General features: G+C 41.9%; 1 pseudogene; it reads right to left on the bottom strand.

Moving 5' to 3' along the window:
• Positions 1-1,476: 1,476 nt before the first annotated feature.
• Positions 1,477-4,169, bottom strand: LOC127696316 (PRAME family member 8-like; annotated as a pseudogene).
• Positions 4,170-17,046: the final 12,877 nt, after the last annotated feature.

Below are 17,046 nucleotides of genomic sequence, written 5' to 3'. Positions count from 1 at the left end.
TGACCTACTGATGCTGTATTTGCCTTACTGAGGATTTCTACTTTCTTGAGGTCACACTTGAAAAGTGTTGGTCTTAGTGCCTGATCTATGGGTGTTCTGTTCAGGAAGTGTCACCTTTTACAATGAGTTCAAGAGCCCTGACATTATTAATGATATTCTCTAAATAGAATCCTAGAATAACTATCTTTTGAGACGTTTCACCCAGCCACTGACAAAAACAGATGCAGAGACCCACAGACAAATATTAGACAAAGTTCAGGGAATCTTGTGGAAGACTAGAGGGAATATTGAAGGAGTCAGAGAGTTTACGGACACCAGAAGAAAACCTACAGAATCAACCAACCTAGTCTCATAAGGGCTCAAGGAGATTGAACCACTGGAGCCCAACACTAGCTAGGCTGCTGCTCAACAACTAAGCTCAATTAATACACCTGAAACTTCACATAATCTCTTCACAGTGTGCTGTAGAGGAAAATCATGGGAGACACACACAACTCAAGCAACTTCAGTTTAATAAATTAGTTCATTTTGTGAAATATTTGTGAAATGGAGGGCTTTTTAAGCCTTTTTCATTTTGGTGTATATGCATATGTATTGTGCATAATGTGTAAAAGCCAGGATCCACAGATATCTGAAGAGATGGTCCTACCACCTGAAGCTTGAGTTCCAGCTGGAGGCATCTGATGATAAAAGTGCTGAAACCAAACTTTGGCCCTCTTTTCTAGCAAAATGTACTATTAAAACAGGAGTCACCTCCTTTAATACGTGGGGTTTGGCTTCTTTGATTGGTTGTCTGTCTGTAGAGCATGAAAGGAGTTTGCTGTGGGCAAGCATGGAGCAAGTTCAAAGGTTCAAAGCAACAAGGTCTGTGAAGTTGAATAGCAGGCAGGGAGAGGAGGGATGGGAAGGAATAAAAAAGAAGTGTGAGAGACATGTAGGTTGTTCTTATGAATTCTTCTTTAGCACATGCTAACCTAGAGATCCATATGTGAATCACCTTAGCTTATAACATTATCCATGTACCCAGGATGTTGAATCATTACATGTCTGGCATCCATGTGTTCATTTTGACTCTCTCCAGAGGGTATTTGTTGCAGAATGATTAAAGGTAGAGACTTTATGCTAGTTACACACCAGGAATGACTTCTAAAAAAAGAACCCTGGTTCTGTTTATTGGCTTGACATTACAGTTCAGAAAAAAAGTTGGCAAGTCCATTACAAAGCATCTCTTAATCTGTCCTGGCAGACGTCACTCAAAACAGCCAAGTTGTCATCCTGACTCCACAAGTCCTCTGTTCACACAGTCCAACAGATTGTTTCCCATGCCAAGCTCAGCTTCCAGGATCTCAGTTCTTGTACAGTCTTTTGTTTCCAAGCATGTATAAAGTGTCTGAAGTCACAGTCTCTGACCACCATGCATGAGAGGTGTGTCCCAGTCCTGTCCGTTATTCACATCAGGAAGTCCTGTATCCATGCTCAGTGCCAGCAAAAACAAAATCTCGCACCTTTGCCATAGACACAGCGCTCACCACATTTAGGACAATTATCTGTAGCAAAGGAGATGTTCTTGGGCTGCCTTATTGCCCTGAGAGTTTCCAGGAGCTGCAGACAAAGTTGGGCAAATCTTACTCTGGAGACATGAGCCAACCTATCATAGCACTCCAGAGGGGCAGGGTATTGTTCCACATTCATCTTGCTCCAGTTGACTGTGTGCTCCAAAAGGTCCTTCAGGATGGGCATGGAGAAGCAATTGTTGTAGAAGTTGATCTTGGTGAGCTGAGAGCAATGTGTAAGGGCAGGTAGGAGGGCAAAGAGCTGGGAGTCCTTCACCCTACATCCCTGAAAATCCAGAGTCTCTAGAGTATCTGCCACTTTTTGGAGGAGACATTTCATAGGTATCAGATCCAAATCTGTTAGAACCACACCTCTCATTTCCAGATATTTTAGCTGAAAGACACTCTGGCAGTGGGAGAAGGAATCCAAGTCTGACTGTGAAAGTTGGTAGTGAGTGACAGAAAGGGAGCTCAGTGGCGTCATCAGGTGCCTAGAGATGAAGGGGACCAGAGGGTTAGTTCTGGCAAATGGTGATGGAGAGCATGGGGTGGGCTTTTCACTGTCTTAGAAGGGAACAGGGACCCCAAACTGAGTGTGAGCAAATGATCAAAGATATTATCTGAGATGCTTCCTTTTGGAATCAGCTTAGTGAAGTCAAACCCACACTTGATCTGCTGGCCATAGTCTCAAGCAGAAAACCATTATACCCTATAAAACCCAGGATACCAAGGAGGAAGTTTCATGCCAGGAGAGTCCTGACAGGATCTAAGGACATGACCTGTGGCCTCAGTCAATGCTGCATTGCACCCTGACCGCTCCACAGTCACTCATGCTATCATGCAGATGCCCACACTCCCTCTTGTCTCATGCACTCAGCCCTACTGAGGGTCAAGCATTTCACTCACGGAGAAGTACGGGGAGACGGAAGGCTGTGCCCACAGATCTAAGCAGACAGCTCACCTTCTCACATTGCTGCTGAGTCCCTCAAGATCTAAGTACATTCAACTCTTCCTGTCCCCTTTTTGATGGATTGTTTGCCTAGGAATCCAAGAAGAATTTCAAGCCCTCCGGACCATATCTGACCTCCTCCTTATCTCCCTTTTGTCCTCTGCTTCAGGCATGCTCATTTAAGACTTGGAATCACTACACATTACTTACATATTCTAAGGAGCCCCTAAATGTTTGTTCCCAGTGACTGACAGACAGGCACCCTGGACCACTAATCTTTAAAATGGAAGAGCAAAATTTGCTCTGCTAGCTGACCCAGTCCTCCATCCTTGCTCACCTGAGGACCTGATTCATGTGGTCTTTGAGGAAATGGACACCACTCATGGAGAGATGCTAGAGACAATTGAATTTGGAGAAGACAGATATGAACTCCTGGATATACTGCTCTTCTCTGTCTCCTGTCCTATTGGCAATCTTGAAGACGTTCTTGTAGAGGGGTGCCAGGAAGAGTTTGCAAAGATTTCTCATCTGCCCAAAGCAGGAAGCAAATTCGGCCAGCTTGTACAAATTCCACTGAGTGTTCAGTTCCAATTCCTCAATATGCTCTGGATGAAATATATTCAAGATCTTGCTGATAAAGTCCATGGGCATAGCCCAGATCTTCATCATTGCACAAAACAAATGTAGGGAGTCCTTTCTCTGCTGGGCCTACTTCAAGAAGGCTGCTTGTGCTTCATCAAGGCGTGGCCTGAGGCACAACTCAGCTACCACCTTCAGCTGCCTCCTCACTGCATATCTGGGAAGGACCTTCACTACTGGCTTCTCATCCAAGGGCTCTGAAGAACAGCTATCGTCCTCTGTACCGGCCCATATGTTCCAAAAGGCATGGTGCACATTCCTCAGGTCCAGAACCTGAAGATTTCCCCTGCTGAGGGTGAACACATGTCAAGTATCAGTAGCCGCGATGACCCTCAGTAAGGGTTCACTAAGTGACTCTATTCAGCCGAAATACCCCTCAGGCTGCCAAGCTGTATATTTTTTAAACAACAGTGCAATGTGCACACATGCATGCTGCACAATTTTCTCTGAGCTGCATGTGTGGCCCTGACCACTTTCCTTCCTCTAAGTTACTCATTATTTCTCCCTAGTCCCATTATTAATGGTTTTAGGAATGGCAGGGATAGATAGGCACATTCTACTGTGAGGCTGCTTGGATCAAAGCCCTAATCCACTGATAACTGTCCTTAGTCCAAGCACACAATAGCTATAAGGTTCCTGAATCACTGTGTGGTGATCCCATCAGAAGCCATTCGCAATGACCCCTCAATATCTACTGTGTACCCCACATGGTCTCTTATATAATACTTGACCTTTGCTCACCTGGGGTGAAACCCTTTAGTCAGTCGCATGTCTATTCCATCTAGCACAGCTTGCAACATTTCCAGTTTAGGCGTCTTCATCAATGCCCCCACAGGGAGACAGGGGAAAGGCCAGGCTGCCAACATTGCCTTTATGAGCTTGGTTTGTCTGCCACTGAAAGCCTCCTTGAACAGTGCTGGGAAAAGTAGAGAGGGGAGATCCTCCAGAGAGGATATGGCCAAAGCCTCATCTCTCACCAGAGACTGAATTGCCAGCTTCTTGAGTGTGGCTGCGGTCTGAATACTCATCTTCTAAAGTCTCGAGTCAAAAGACTCCTGCCAAGAAGTCAGAAAGGAATACACGTTCAAGACAAACTTAATACAACTTACTGAACATTATATCAACCACTAAGCTTCTGAGCTAATGCTCTAACAGTAACAGAGAAATCAATTTGCCTGTTTAACCTAAACTGGTAGTGGAAAGAGAGGCTCCCACAATGATAATGTGGAAGTCTTTATATCAAGCAAATATTCACATAATTGTCAGATCAAAATATTTTATGTAGGACCCTTTCTCAAAAACAAAATAAAATATCTCAAACCTATGCAAACAAAAAGAAACCGAGGAAACAAACATACCAATGTAAATCCATGAGTTATGGATCAAGATTAATTCCCAGAAAACAGAATGACTTCAGTGCATTTCTACAAGATTGAATCTTACCTGTGTCTGGGAAGTAGAATATGCCCACAGAGCAAACGTGTGTGTAAAAGAGGCAATTGAAAAGCTAAGGCAATACACATGAGTAAATCACATGTGTCATTTCAGCTATATGATGTGGAAGGATATCAAAGATACCTGGCTTACAGGTCTACAGTGTAATCCAGGGTCTCAGAAAAAATAAAGACCATTACAGTGAAGGGGAAACATGAGGGAGCATTTTCATCAGATTGTCTGATTTGGAGCTTACCTAGAGGCACATGGCCAGCTCTAAGAGAGTTGGAACAACATACAGAATCTTTGTCTCAAACAGTTATATCAGGCAAAGTAATGGAATATATACACAAGCTATCATGGGATATTATTGGTGATGAGGCGAAAATTTCATTTGCAATGAAACCCAAGATCCTCAACATGTTCCTCTTAAGGAGTCTGAATTTCTCTATATCAAACTGCATGACCCAAGGAAAAAAATGGTTTACATACCAGTTGAACAATGCAGATATGTTGCCAAATCCCAGCCGAATCAGGGAGTTTTCCAAGATGCAAGACTCTGACTGTGATATGTGGCTCCATGGAAGCCTTTATATACATCTCTGCATGCCCCTCCCTATTGTAGCCACACCCTTCAAACCCAAACCGGAATTGGATTTCCTGGTTTAATCTCCACCCTTTAAATTATAGATCAAAGTTGTAATCATTTCACTCATTGAATCAGAAGGACTTGTGATAACAAATTTCCCACTCATCGTCATTAACACACACAAACACACCCAAAAGTTTTTGGATAAATAAAAAACATTCCATTTGTTAATACACCATACAACACCATGTGGGTACATTTATTCCTTCATTTGCATAAGATCTATTCAGTTTTCAAGCTGTACCAGTGACCATGTCATGCTCTGAATCCAAGGTTGTTTTAGAGGTCCAATTCTAGGAATCCTTCAGCCTCAGAAACCTTCTTATGGCTAGGATTATTGTTATGAATAACTATTTCTTGTTTGATTTTATTCATGTGACCAGAGTTTGCATCAGGTAAGGGTTTAATCGGTTTTTGATGAGAGACACGACCTAATTGGAAGATATTCCTTTTCACTGGATTTGGAACAGATTGCTATGTCAGAGACAGAAATATACATTGAAGCTCAAGGAATGAAGTGGATGCTCGGTCAATAAATTTCAGCATCAACCACTCTAGAGGTGGTGCCGGAGCATAGCTTGACCCCATTACTATACTAGCCAGGGTTCTGCATGAACTCAGATGGTCGGGAGCTACCCCACATACAGGAATTCTCCCTACAACTCTCTTTGCAGCAGACAAGATGGGGCATGCAGCAAGGATGCTGGGACATCCCTGAGATAGGATGCTCAGTTCATGGTCATGTTCATCTAAATTGTAAGCCGTAGTATTGTGTGATCTCTACAAAGCCTGCTTCCTAAATGGACGAAAGCAAACAGAAAAAGGAGGGTGTGAGGGAGATGGTACCCTTGGCTCCCATGGAAGCAGAGAGTAAGTCAACTAGGATCAGCCAAAAAGCCTTCCTCAAGGAGATGTAATCTAGAGTGGGACGTGGGCTGAAGGGTTGCTTTAGAAAGTGTGAGCACCTGTCCATCTTCTATTCCTATCATCTATGTGGTGGCTTGAAATGATCTGTGATTACAGTTCCAGCCAATCTGAAACCCCATTCTGACCTGCTAGGGCAGCAGGCCTGTGAGGGTTATCCATTCCTATTTGTACACAAGCACCACTACCCATAAAATCAATCATCTTAAAACAGCAGCTCTATCTTGGGTTTTGTGGCACACACCTTTAATCCATCCCCCCAGGAGTCCAAGGTTGACTGGGTCAGTGAGTTCAAGGCTACCCTCATCTAAATAAATAATTCAAAAACCAGTAAAGCCTATGGAGTGAGGATCTGTCTTATAATTAAACCAGAGCTGAGCAGGGTAGCACAGACCTAAATCTCAAGAGAGGCAGGGGCACCTTTGATGTTGAGGCCAAACTGGACCACAGAGTAGCTTATGGGACATCTAGAGCTCTTAAACAATGAAACCCTGCCCCAAAACAACAAAACAAAGAAACACATAAACAAAGTGTAGTTTACTAGATGGCGCAGGTACAATCCTTAAAACTAGCATTAGGGAGGTAGTAGCAGGTGAACGACTAAGGTCAAGGTCAGCATGTTGTTCAGACTGAGTTCAGGAAGAAGGAGACATGTTAAACAGACCATCCCTTTCAAAAACCAACCAAATAACCAAACAACCAAACAACCCAAAATCAGACAAGCCATCAAGCAAAGCAAAAATTACCCAAAACACAATTCTAAAAGAAAATCCTCCAGAGAGCTTAAGGTCCAGTGAGAAGGCCCAAAGAGCAATAGCACTTGCCGCCCAAGTAAGTGCTGAGTTCAGTAATGGGGCCCTCGGGTGGAAGGAGAGAAAGCACTGCAGTTTTGAGTCCTCCCCCATCTACATGCATGCTCTGCTGCTGGTACACCAATACGGAAATGAAGCAAGACAGTTCTCAAGTACAGAACAGCATGAGAGCTGATCCAGGAAGGTGGTGAAAGAAAGCTTCAGGAGACTGAAGAAGGATGGCTCCAAACTGACTCTAACCTAGCCGACATAATGTGATTCTGTCTCACCCAACCAAATACCAATAATTGTAGCTCAGTGGTAAATAGGCAGCTCAGTCTCTTGTCTTAGTTTTCATGAATGAAACCCAGTGAAGGTTCTAATCCCGTTGGTCAAGAGAAAACAGGTTTCTCCAAAGAACTAAGGATGTCTCTTGGGAAAAGCAAGGAGAAATCCATACTGGAAAGAAAGAATTTCAGTGTAAATTGGGTCCAAGGTAAAAGAGTCATTGAGCTGGATGGCACTGATGCACAGGGAATTATGGAGCCTAGGGGCTACCACTGAGCTTGATAAGTTACTCAGCACTATAGTTCTTAAAGGAAGAGTTAAAAGTACCTCCAGTCAAAGATAAAGATAATGACTCATTTTTACTGAGCCTGATAAATTTCCAGGCTTAGACACAATGTAGGCTTTTGCCAAAACACCCAAGGGTGGGAAAGGGGCTTTGTTCAGGTCCAGGCTTTGTACTCAGTGGGAGGGAATAGATTCCAGATCCTATTATATTCCTGCAGCTTATTTGGAGAGATTTTCTGTGATTGACCTGTGTCCCTCTGCGGAGCATGTGCTGGGTGTCCTTGAAGAAGTTCATGCAAAGGGTGGGGGCACAGTAGATTCTTATGTTTGGTCTGCATGGTTTCTCCAAAGTGCTAGGAGCCCTGTCCTGGTGACTTTGGCCTTCTGTTGCATGATTGTCAGAGTAGGAGGTTGGGGAGCCTGGCAGGTTTTTTTGTTTTGGTTTGTTTCTTGTTTGTTTGTTTATGTGACTTCTGCCCTTGAGGGTTTCCTCTGGACTTGACTGAGGATGCGATCCTGCTGCTAAGCCCTGTTCTTTCTCTGGCCAACATACTCCAGCCCCTTTGCTGATCTGGTGCTCTGAGATATTATTCTGGTAGCTTGCTGCCCTCTACCACCAATGAATGTGTAGCAGCTGCTTCACAGTTGTGACCTAGAATTTAGCCACTCACATCTGCCTTGCACACACAATTCCTTTCTGTTGTCACCCCTGAGCTACACCTGTAGGACCTTGGAAGGAACATTGTGTGACTCAGAACACCTGTTTGCTGCCCAAAGCTGTGAGCTACCATTAACTTCCTTGATTGTCAATTGGATTTAACAGGCAGAATCCACAGACTACAGGCTTGGAATCCAGTGGAACTTCTGAGAACGGCTTCTCCCAACATTTTCTTCAGAAATTTGGCTATCACGGGACACTGGCAACAATTAGGCTTGATCCTCAACCTGTGAGTATCTGGTAACTTTCTTCCAGAAGTGCCTAGTGAGTAATCTCAGGGGCAGGCTTGCCAGTTCTAAGGTTGTGAAGAAACTGTCCTTAAGACTGGGGCTCACCTTAAGGAGTCACTGGCCTTCTCCATGTTGCAGGTGCTCTCATAATCAAGAGTGATACAGCTCACAACCTTCAAGTTTCTAGGACTGTACTATATTACTTCTCACATTTGGATACTGAGATCCTTTCCTGTATTGAACCCCAGCACTAATTTTATGGCTGCCTAGTTGAAAGAGTTTCCATCTATAACCTAGGCTACATGCAAAGTAAAGAGTCCATAGCTCTGCATCCTTGTGTGGTAAGAGCCTTTTACCTGTCTAGCTCCTGTCTTGTTGGCTTATCTGTAGACTATGTGCCAAGCTGATCCTTGATCATGTTTACCTCATATTTACTGAATGTATGGTTCAGCAGTTAAGAGCACTGGGGATACAGGACACAGAAGCTGCAACATATAAGCAGGCAAATGAACCGGATGTATTCGTTAGAGAATCCAGTACTCTAAAATGCTCAGTTATATCTCCATCCCCATTACATTGCTTTTCCTTTACTGAAAATAATTTTTTCATAAAATGTGTTGTAACCCAAGGAGAATGAAGGAGAAGGCCCTGGTCCTGGAAAGGCTCAATACAGCAGTGTAGGGGAATATCAAGACAAAGATAAAGGAGGGGTTCGATTGGGGAACAGGGGGAGGGAAGAAGTCTAATGGGACTTTTGGGAGGGGGTGATCCAGGCAAGGAGAAAACATTTGAAATGTAAATAAAGGCCAGACAATGATGGAGCACACCTTTAATCCCAGGACCTGGGAGGCAGAGGCAGGCAGATTTCTGAGTCCTTAGCCAGCCTGGTCTTCAGAGTGCATTCCAGGACAGCCATGGCTCTACAAAGAAACCCTGTCTTGAAAAAAACAAATCCAAAGCCCTCCTCCAAAAAGAAAAGTAAATAAAGAATACATCTAATTTTAAAAAAAGAAAAGAAAAGAGAGGAAAAAGAAAAAAATGTGCAGTGGGCAGAGAGTAAAATAAAATATAAACTTAGCTATTTATATATGTAGCATGATGTCTGACTGAAACAACATTGTTTGAATAATTTACATATATTAATTATCAGGTATAAGTATATACTAACAGTAGCCACAAAGCTTCACAATCCTCATTACATTAATGTATATCAAAATTAGCATATTTAATGATTTTTAGTGTAAATATGAGGCTTAAGAAAACATGTTGCTACCATATTTCAGATAGAATGTGTTTCTATTTAGTTTGCAGTAGGCAACATTTAACTCTGAAACATATCTAGCTCCCTATCTATCATTTCTTTGGGTTTTCATTAATTCATTTGTGTATTCGCTTTACCACCTGATCACATCCTGAAGTTGCTTTCTTCCCATAACTACCCTGTGACTCTTTCCCCCTCATTTCCTGCTCCCATTCTCTCCAGAGAAGAAGAGGCACACATGCCCTACCCCCAGCAGTTTCCACAATGCCCTGGCACACCAATTTACATCAGCTCTAAATACATCCGTGCCCACTGGGGCCAGACAAGGAAGCCCAGCTAGGGGAAAAGTTTCCCATGGAAGGCCATGAAGTTGAATAAGAGAAACCCTGCTGTCTGGTTTTTATGAGACATGCAATAAGCCCAAGATTCGCATCTGCTCCATATGTCCAGGGAGCCTAGGTGTAGACCTTGCATGTTCTTTGATGGTGGGTGGTTCAGTCTCTGATAAACCCCAATGAGTCCAGGAAACTTGGTTCTCTTGATCTCCTTGTGTTAAATTGACACCATCTGACTCCCTCAATCCTCCTTTTGACTTTTCCCCAACTCTCTCTGAATTCTGCCTAATGTTTTGCTGTGCAAATCCTTCTGGTGCTACCAGATGCTGGATGAAGATTCTTGTATGACAGTTATGCTAGGATTCTGTTCTTAAGCACAACCAAGTATCATCAAGAGTGTCAGAGTTTGGCTTTCTGACATGGGTTAATCCTCATGTTTCTCCAGTCTATAGTTGGCTATTCTTTCAAACTCAGCTCCAGGTTTATACCTGCACATATTGTAGGCAGGGAAAATTTTAGATGGAAGGTTTTGTTGGTGGGTTGGTGTTACCTTCCCCCCACTGGAAATCCTGCCTGACTGTACAGAGCCATATTGGGGCAGTCTTGCACTTGGTCAGAGTTTGACTTTGGTCAAGGTGAACTTCTCCCAGTTAGCCAGGATCCTCCTCCACCCAGGGTGGAGCGCTCGAAGTAAAGGTTAAGTTCATTGTTCCTCCAGTTCTAGGAATTCCTGAATTAAGCAGGTGACCCACCCAGCTGCCGGAGCAGTCAAGACGAGGACCTCCACGAGAAGCTAGACAACTTCCACCGGAACTCAGCCTGGAGTCTGGGGGGAAGGGTTTGCCCAAACTGTTAAAAGGTCTGGCGCCATTAAAGTTTCCGGCTTTGATCAGTGAACATTGTCTTAGCCGCACTTCTTTTCGCCCCTCTTCCCTATTTATTCCTCAGCTTCTGTTCCAGAAACCCACTTCGTAATAGCTGCAGGCAGCTCTGGAACCCTACATAATTGGCGCCCAAAGTGGGGCAACCTGGTACGGGAGAATTTCCTGAGGTAACCCTATCCAGCGAAGCTTCGCAGAAAAGGTGAAAACGAATGGTATCCGCATGGTAAGCAACATAGAGGTCAAAACTAGCGCTAGTGAATATCGTGTCTATCGTTGTGAGTGCAGAAGGGACACGGTTTTTCAAGCAAACTGTGTAGGCCCGGCACAGTGGCTGCTTGGTTTGAAAAGATAGGAAAATATGGGGAAGGAATTTGGTAGGCATTTGCCCAAAGCTCGTAAGAGCTGATTTCGGCGAAAAGAAAGGGGTTTTTAAAAAATAGGCATATGTCCACAGCCTCTAAGCGCTGTTTGAAGAGAAAAATGGATGTAATTGCTTAACAAGTGCGCTTAACTTTCTGTGTATCTTTCCGTGTTTGTCCCGGTGCACCGACTGTTTGTCTATGTGTATGTTTATGCCCTCTCTGTGTTTTTGTGTGAATGACTCTTTCATGTTAAAAAGAAAAATTGGTAAAGATTTCATCTGCTGGTAACCTCTTGAGCCAGCCACAGTTTGTGTGGGGATTGATTCAAAGCCACACCGCGACAGCGCAGCTCACTCAAGAGGCAAGCATGGCTGGGGAAAAAGCCGCTCTTAAAAGCCCAGAAACCTCAAGATTTGGGAAGACTTTGGTTTGGCTTGTGAAATTCATGTAGTCGCTTTATACTTGTTTCTAACTGGTTTTAATGGTATAAGGCTTTACATTTCTTGACTAAAGAGTTATAAATTAATTGGTTATTATTTAAAAGGTATAGTGTTATTAACAAAAGTTAGGTTAAAGCTGGTAGTTTAGGGTAGTCGCCATTTTTAAACAACACGTGGCATGACGGTTAAAGCTGGTAGTTTAGGGTAGTCGCCATTTTTAAACAACACGTGGCATGATGCAATCCAGGAAATACAGGCCTTTAAGATGCTCCTAAATTGGCATGGTGTTTCATGTGAATCTTGGCCAGGAGATTGGACTTAATGAAGATTAAGATTTAAAATAATGTCTCTTTAATAAGTTACACTGTCATACACTTGAACATAAGAACTGGCAGACAAACCTTGTGCTGTAAATATGTGTTTGCCATTGATTTTAAAGAAAATAGATTGTTTTAAAATTGGGATTTGCTTCCAAAATTACAATTGTGCTCTAATATTACAAGAAAACATTGAGTTACAATAAAAATCAGTGTGTCATTGGCTGCAGATTTCAGTTTACAGGCTCATAATTCTTAACATTTTGTAATTAAGATAATTTTGAGAGTGATGCAGCTATGGGTTTTAGAGGCCCATTGCCACTTTTCCACAAGTTTATAGGCTACAATGGTAGGAGCAAAATTTAACCCTCCAAGATTAAAAAGGAGATCTCTGTGGAATTGTATTTGATATCAAGTAGGTTCGTTTGACCATGGAATTACAGGTTTCTTTTGTTTAATCCTCAAAACACAGGTTTGGGTCTGGTCTTAGATAAAAGGCTCAGATCTAGTCCTTGCCAAGGACTAAAGGTGGATCCTAGGGCAGATAAATAAAAAAAAATGTGTTTTGTCTCTGTTTCAATACTAGAAGTTAAGATCTTAAAATTTTCAGTGTATAATGTTCATAGAATGTTTGTTACAGGCCCTTGCTCCTATGGACTTTTAGAATTTTTAGGTAAATGGCTTTCAAAGGTTGTTAAGATATATTAATTGGCTTTATCATATTTACCTCATTTTAAGCTTGCCACAGAAGGTCTTAAACCTCTGTTTTCAAGGTAGGAAACATTTGTTCCTTGCTTCAAGCAACAATCAAATTTATTATTAATGGTTGATCTATTACATGGCAAGCATTTTTAGGCAAAATTAATAATTGTTATCCAAAAGATTATTTGTACTATCAGATCACATGTTTATTCCTTTGTTTCTCCCTGCTTCAACACAGATACCTGAATTGGGTGCTATAGCAGCTATTTTTAAGATGTTAAAGGTCAAGCTTTTAATAATAGTAGATATATATAGCTCATGGTTTATAATTGCTTAAAATTGGTCCATTTTTAATACTGCTAATTCTTAATTTCTACAGTTTATGCAAATGTGATTCAAATTTCTAAGAACAAAGGATATGTTCTCTAAATGACTGTCCTTTAGGTATTTGAAATAATTTTATATTTGTGCACATCAAATTATAAAGATTTGCTCTTGATGTCCTCAATTTCTACCTCTACCACGTAATGGTGTTAATCCTAGAGGACTTAGTTATTACAGATAAATGATACTCATTTCTAATTTAGAAGATTAAAAAATATGTGCATGTGACTAATGATTCATTTTTAGGCTGTCTAGTTGCAACTGCTCTAACAGAAAAAGCAACTAAAAATGCTATGTTTATTTTATATAATTACATAGTTATTGCCTATGTTATGGTTTATATTTTGTGTTCCAACTCAAATTAATAAAACAATATCTTCTTGGAAGAGAGAAGAGAGGGGAAATTGTGTCCCTGTGCATATAATTTAAATTATGCTTGCATGTTTTTAAGAAAATTTTAAAATTTGGATGCCAAGAAACTCCTTGCTAAATGTATATGACATCTTGTAATTAGACATATTGATGTCTAGGTGAAATGAAGGAATTCACTTATTAACATATGCCATGATCCTGATTTAATATTGGGGAAGGCATGTCCCCTATGTTTTTTCCACAGAATGCTGCAGAAGATATGCTGACTGTGTGCTTGCTGAATGCCCAGACCATGGTAACATAAGAGCTATATTGGGTATATATTCTTGACTTACCTCAATTGTCAAAGGTCCCAGGTTAGATAAATTGCCTAGCTTCAAGCTTTTAGACTTTGTGGGACAGAACATGGAGACTGTTAAGCTAGCTTAGGAAAAATTAATCTAAAGAAGAGTTAAAATGACTCTTCTCCTTATTGTGTTCAGCTGACTCAACCATAGACTGGTCTAGAAATAATTCCAATATTGAAGATTCCAATTTTGAAGATGGCTAACAATCTTCAGCCAGCTGTGTTAATTTAACATATAGTCTCCACTTTTCCTGAGAAGTAACAGCTTATTTCTTTATACACAAGGCTACCTCTCCCACCTCAGAGGCCAAGCTTTGGGTCCTTAAAGTTGTTAATTTGCAACTGAATTGGATATTTCAGGGACAAGTTAATCCTATTCCACCTTTAACTCTTGACCTTGTCTGTTAAGCAGACTGGCTGTCTACACCCAGGCTCACCTGGATGGAGAGATTGCATGTCTGTTAAAGACACTTGCAGACCCCCCTGGCTTCAAAACTTACACAAGTGGATCTCCAAAGAGGGAGCCACATAGAACTCAGATCTATGTGTGTTTGTTTATGAACAAACATGGGTACCAGTGAGACGTGCGAGGCAAAGCACTGCTGCATGGGGAGGTGAATTTCTGCTTCTGAGTCCCCAGGAAGTACACCTAATTGCATAGGGGTTAACGTCGAGAGGCTGTCCTTAAAATAATAAGGGAGCCTATTACCCCTCCTCTGAAAAAGACGTTATACAATATTTAAGAGGAATTATGGTCAATGCTTCCCCTCCTGGTTAAGGCCCGCCTTCTTATGAAGGATATTTATCCACTTGTTTTCTATCTCCTCATTTTCAAATTAATAAAAAAAGGAGGACATGTACAGAGCCATATTGGGGCAGTCTTGCACTTGGTCAGAGTTTGACTTTGGTCAAGGTTAACTTCTCCCAGTTAGCCAGGATCCTTCTCCACCTAGGGTGGAGCGCTTGAAGTAAAGGTTAAGTTCATTGTTCCTCCAGGTCTAGGAATTCCTGAATTAAGCAGGTGACCCACCCAGCTGCCGGAGCAGTCAAGACGAGGACCTCCAAGAGAAGCTAGACAACTTCCACCGGAACTCAGCCAGGAGTCTGGGGGGAAGGGTTTCCCCAAACTGTTAAAAGGTCTGGCGCCATTAAAGTTTCCGGCTTTGATCAGTGAACATTGTCTTAGCCGCACTTCTTTTCGCCCCTCTTCCCTATTTATTCCTCAGCTTCTGTTCCAGAAACCCACTTCGTAATAGCTGCAGGCAGCTATGGAACCCTACACCTGACTACAGGAAGTGGCCACTTTCAGTCTCCCTATCCCCAGCTCCGGAGTTTCCAGCCAAGGTCACTCCCATATACTCCCAGGAGCCTGCCCCATCCTGTGTGTCTGTCTTGTACCTGAGATGCCCCCAAATGGATTGTATTTCTCTCTCCCAGCACAGTGGAGGCGGCTCCTCCCAACACACTTGATTTCCATACCTCTCTTTGTGTCCCATACCAGCACCCATACAGTTCCCTCTGATCAACCACTAGTAATATAGATTCTATTTACCTTAACCTAGTGAGATTCAATCATCTTACCTAGGGCCCTAATCTTACTTAGTTTCTTTGAGTGTTTGGATTGTAGCATGCTTTTCCTGTAGTCTATGGGTACTATCCATGTATTAGTGAGTACATAGCATGCACAGTCTTCTGGGTCAAAATGACCTCACTAAGAATGGATATTTTCAAGTTCTATCTATTTGCCTGAAAATTGCATTATAATCCTTATTTTTAATATATGATTAGTATTCCATGACAGAAATGTACATGATTTTCCTTATCCACTCTTCAGTGAGAGACAGGTGGTGTGCTAACAGTTTCTGGTTATTATGAATAAAGGTGCTAGGAATGAAGTTGAGCAAGTGTCCTTGTGCTATGGCAGAACAAGTTTTGAGTTTATGGCCAGGAATTGTATAACTGGGCCTTGAAGTAGAATTATTTGTGATAATCACCCAGCTTGATTTCCAAATATGGTGTGCAAATTTACACACTCACCAGAAATGCAAGATTGTCTCCCTTGCTCCAAATCCTCACCTGCATGTGCGCTCATTTCAGTTTTTATCCTAGCCATGCTCATGTGCATAGGAAGGAATCTTAGACTCCTTACAATTTGCATTTTCCTAGGAATGTTGGATATTTCCTTAAGTATATCCTGGCAATTAGAGCTTTCCTGTTGAAAATTCTTTGTTGAATTCTGTACTCCATTTTTATTTTAAATGGAGTATTGGGTTTTTGATGTCTAATTTCTTGAGGTATTTACATTGTTTGATATCAACCCTCTGTCGAATGTACAGCTGGTGAAGATATTTTTGCCATTATTTAGGGTACTGTTTTGACCTACTGATGCTGTATTTGCCTTACTGAGTATTTCTACTTTCTTGAGGTCACACTTGAAAAGTTTTGGTCTTAGTGCCTGATCTATGGGTGTTCTGTTCAGGAAGTGTCACCTTTTACAATGAGTTCAAGAGCCCTGACATTATTAATGATATTCCCTAATAGAATCCTAGAATAACTATCTTTTGAGAGGTTTCACCCAGCCACTGACCAAAACAGATGCAGAGACCCACAGACAAATATTAGACAAAGTTCAGGGAATCTTGTGGAAGACTAGAGGGAATATTGAAGGAGTCAGAGAGTTCACGGACACCAGAAGAAAACCTACAGAATCAGCCAACCTAGTCTCATAAGGGCTCAAGGAGATTGAACCACTGGAGCCCAACACTAGCTAGGCTGCTGCTCAACAACTAAGCTCAATTAATACACCTGAAACTTCACATATTCTCTTCACAGTGTGCTGTAGGGGATGATCATTGGAGACACACACAACTCAAGCAACTTCTGTTTAATAAATTAGTTCATTTTGTGAAATATTTGTGAAATTTTTTAAGACTTTTTCATTTTGGTGTATATGCATATGTATTGTGCATAATGTGTAAAAGCCAGGATCCACAGATCTCTGAAGAGATGGACCTAGCACCTGAAGCTTGAGTTCCAGCTGGAGGCATCTGATGATAAAAGTGCTGAAACCAAACTTTGGCCCTCTTTTCTAGCAAAATGTACTATTAAAACAGGAGTCACCTCCTTTAATACGTGGGGTTTGGCTTCTTTGATTGGTTGTCTGTCTGTAGAGCATGAAAGGAG

Source organism: Apodemus sylvaticus, chromosome 11 (genome assembly GCF_947179515.1).
Source record: "Apodemus sylvaticus chromosome 11, mApoSyl1.1, whole genome shotgun sequence".
NCBI classification, from domain to species: Eukaryota; Metazoa; Chordata; class Mammalia; order Rodentia; family Muridae; genus Apodemus; species Apodemus sylvaticus.
Note: the sequence above shows the minus strand (reverse complement) of the source record. Positions and strands in the feature narration are given on the sequence as shown.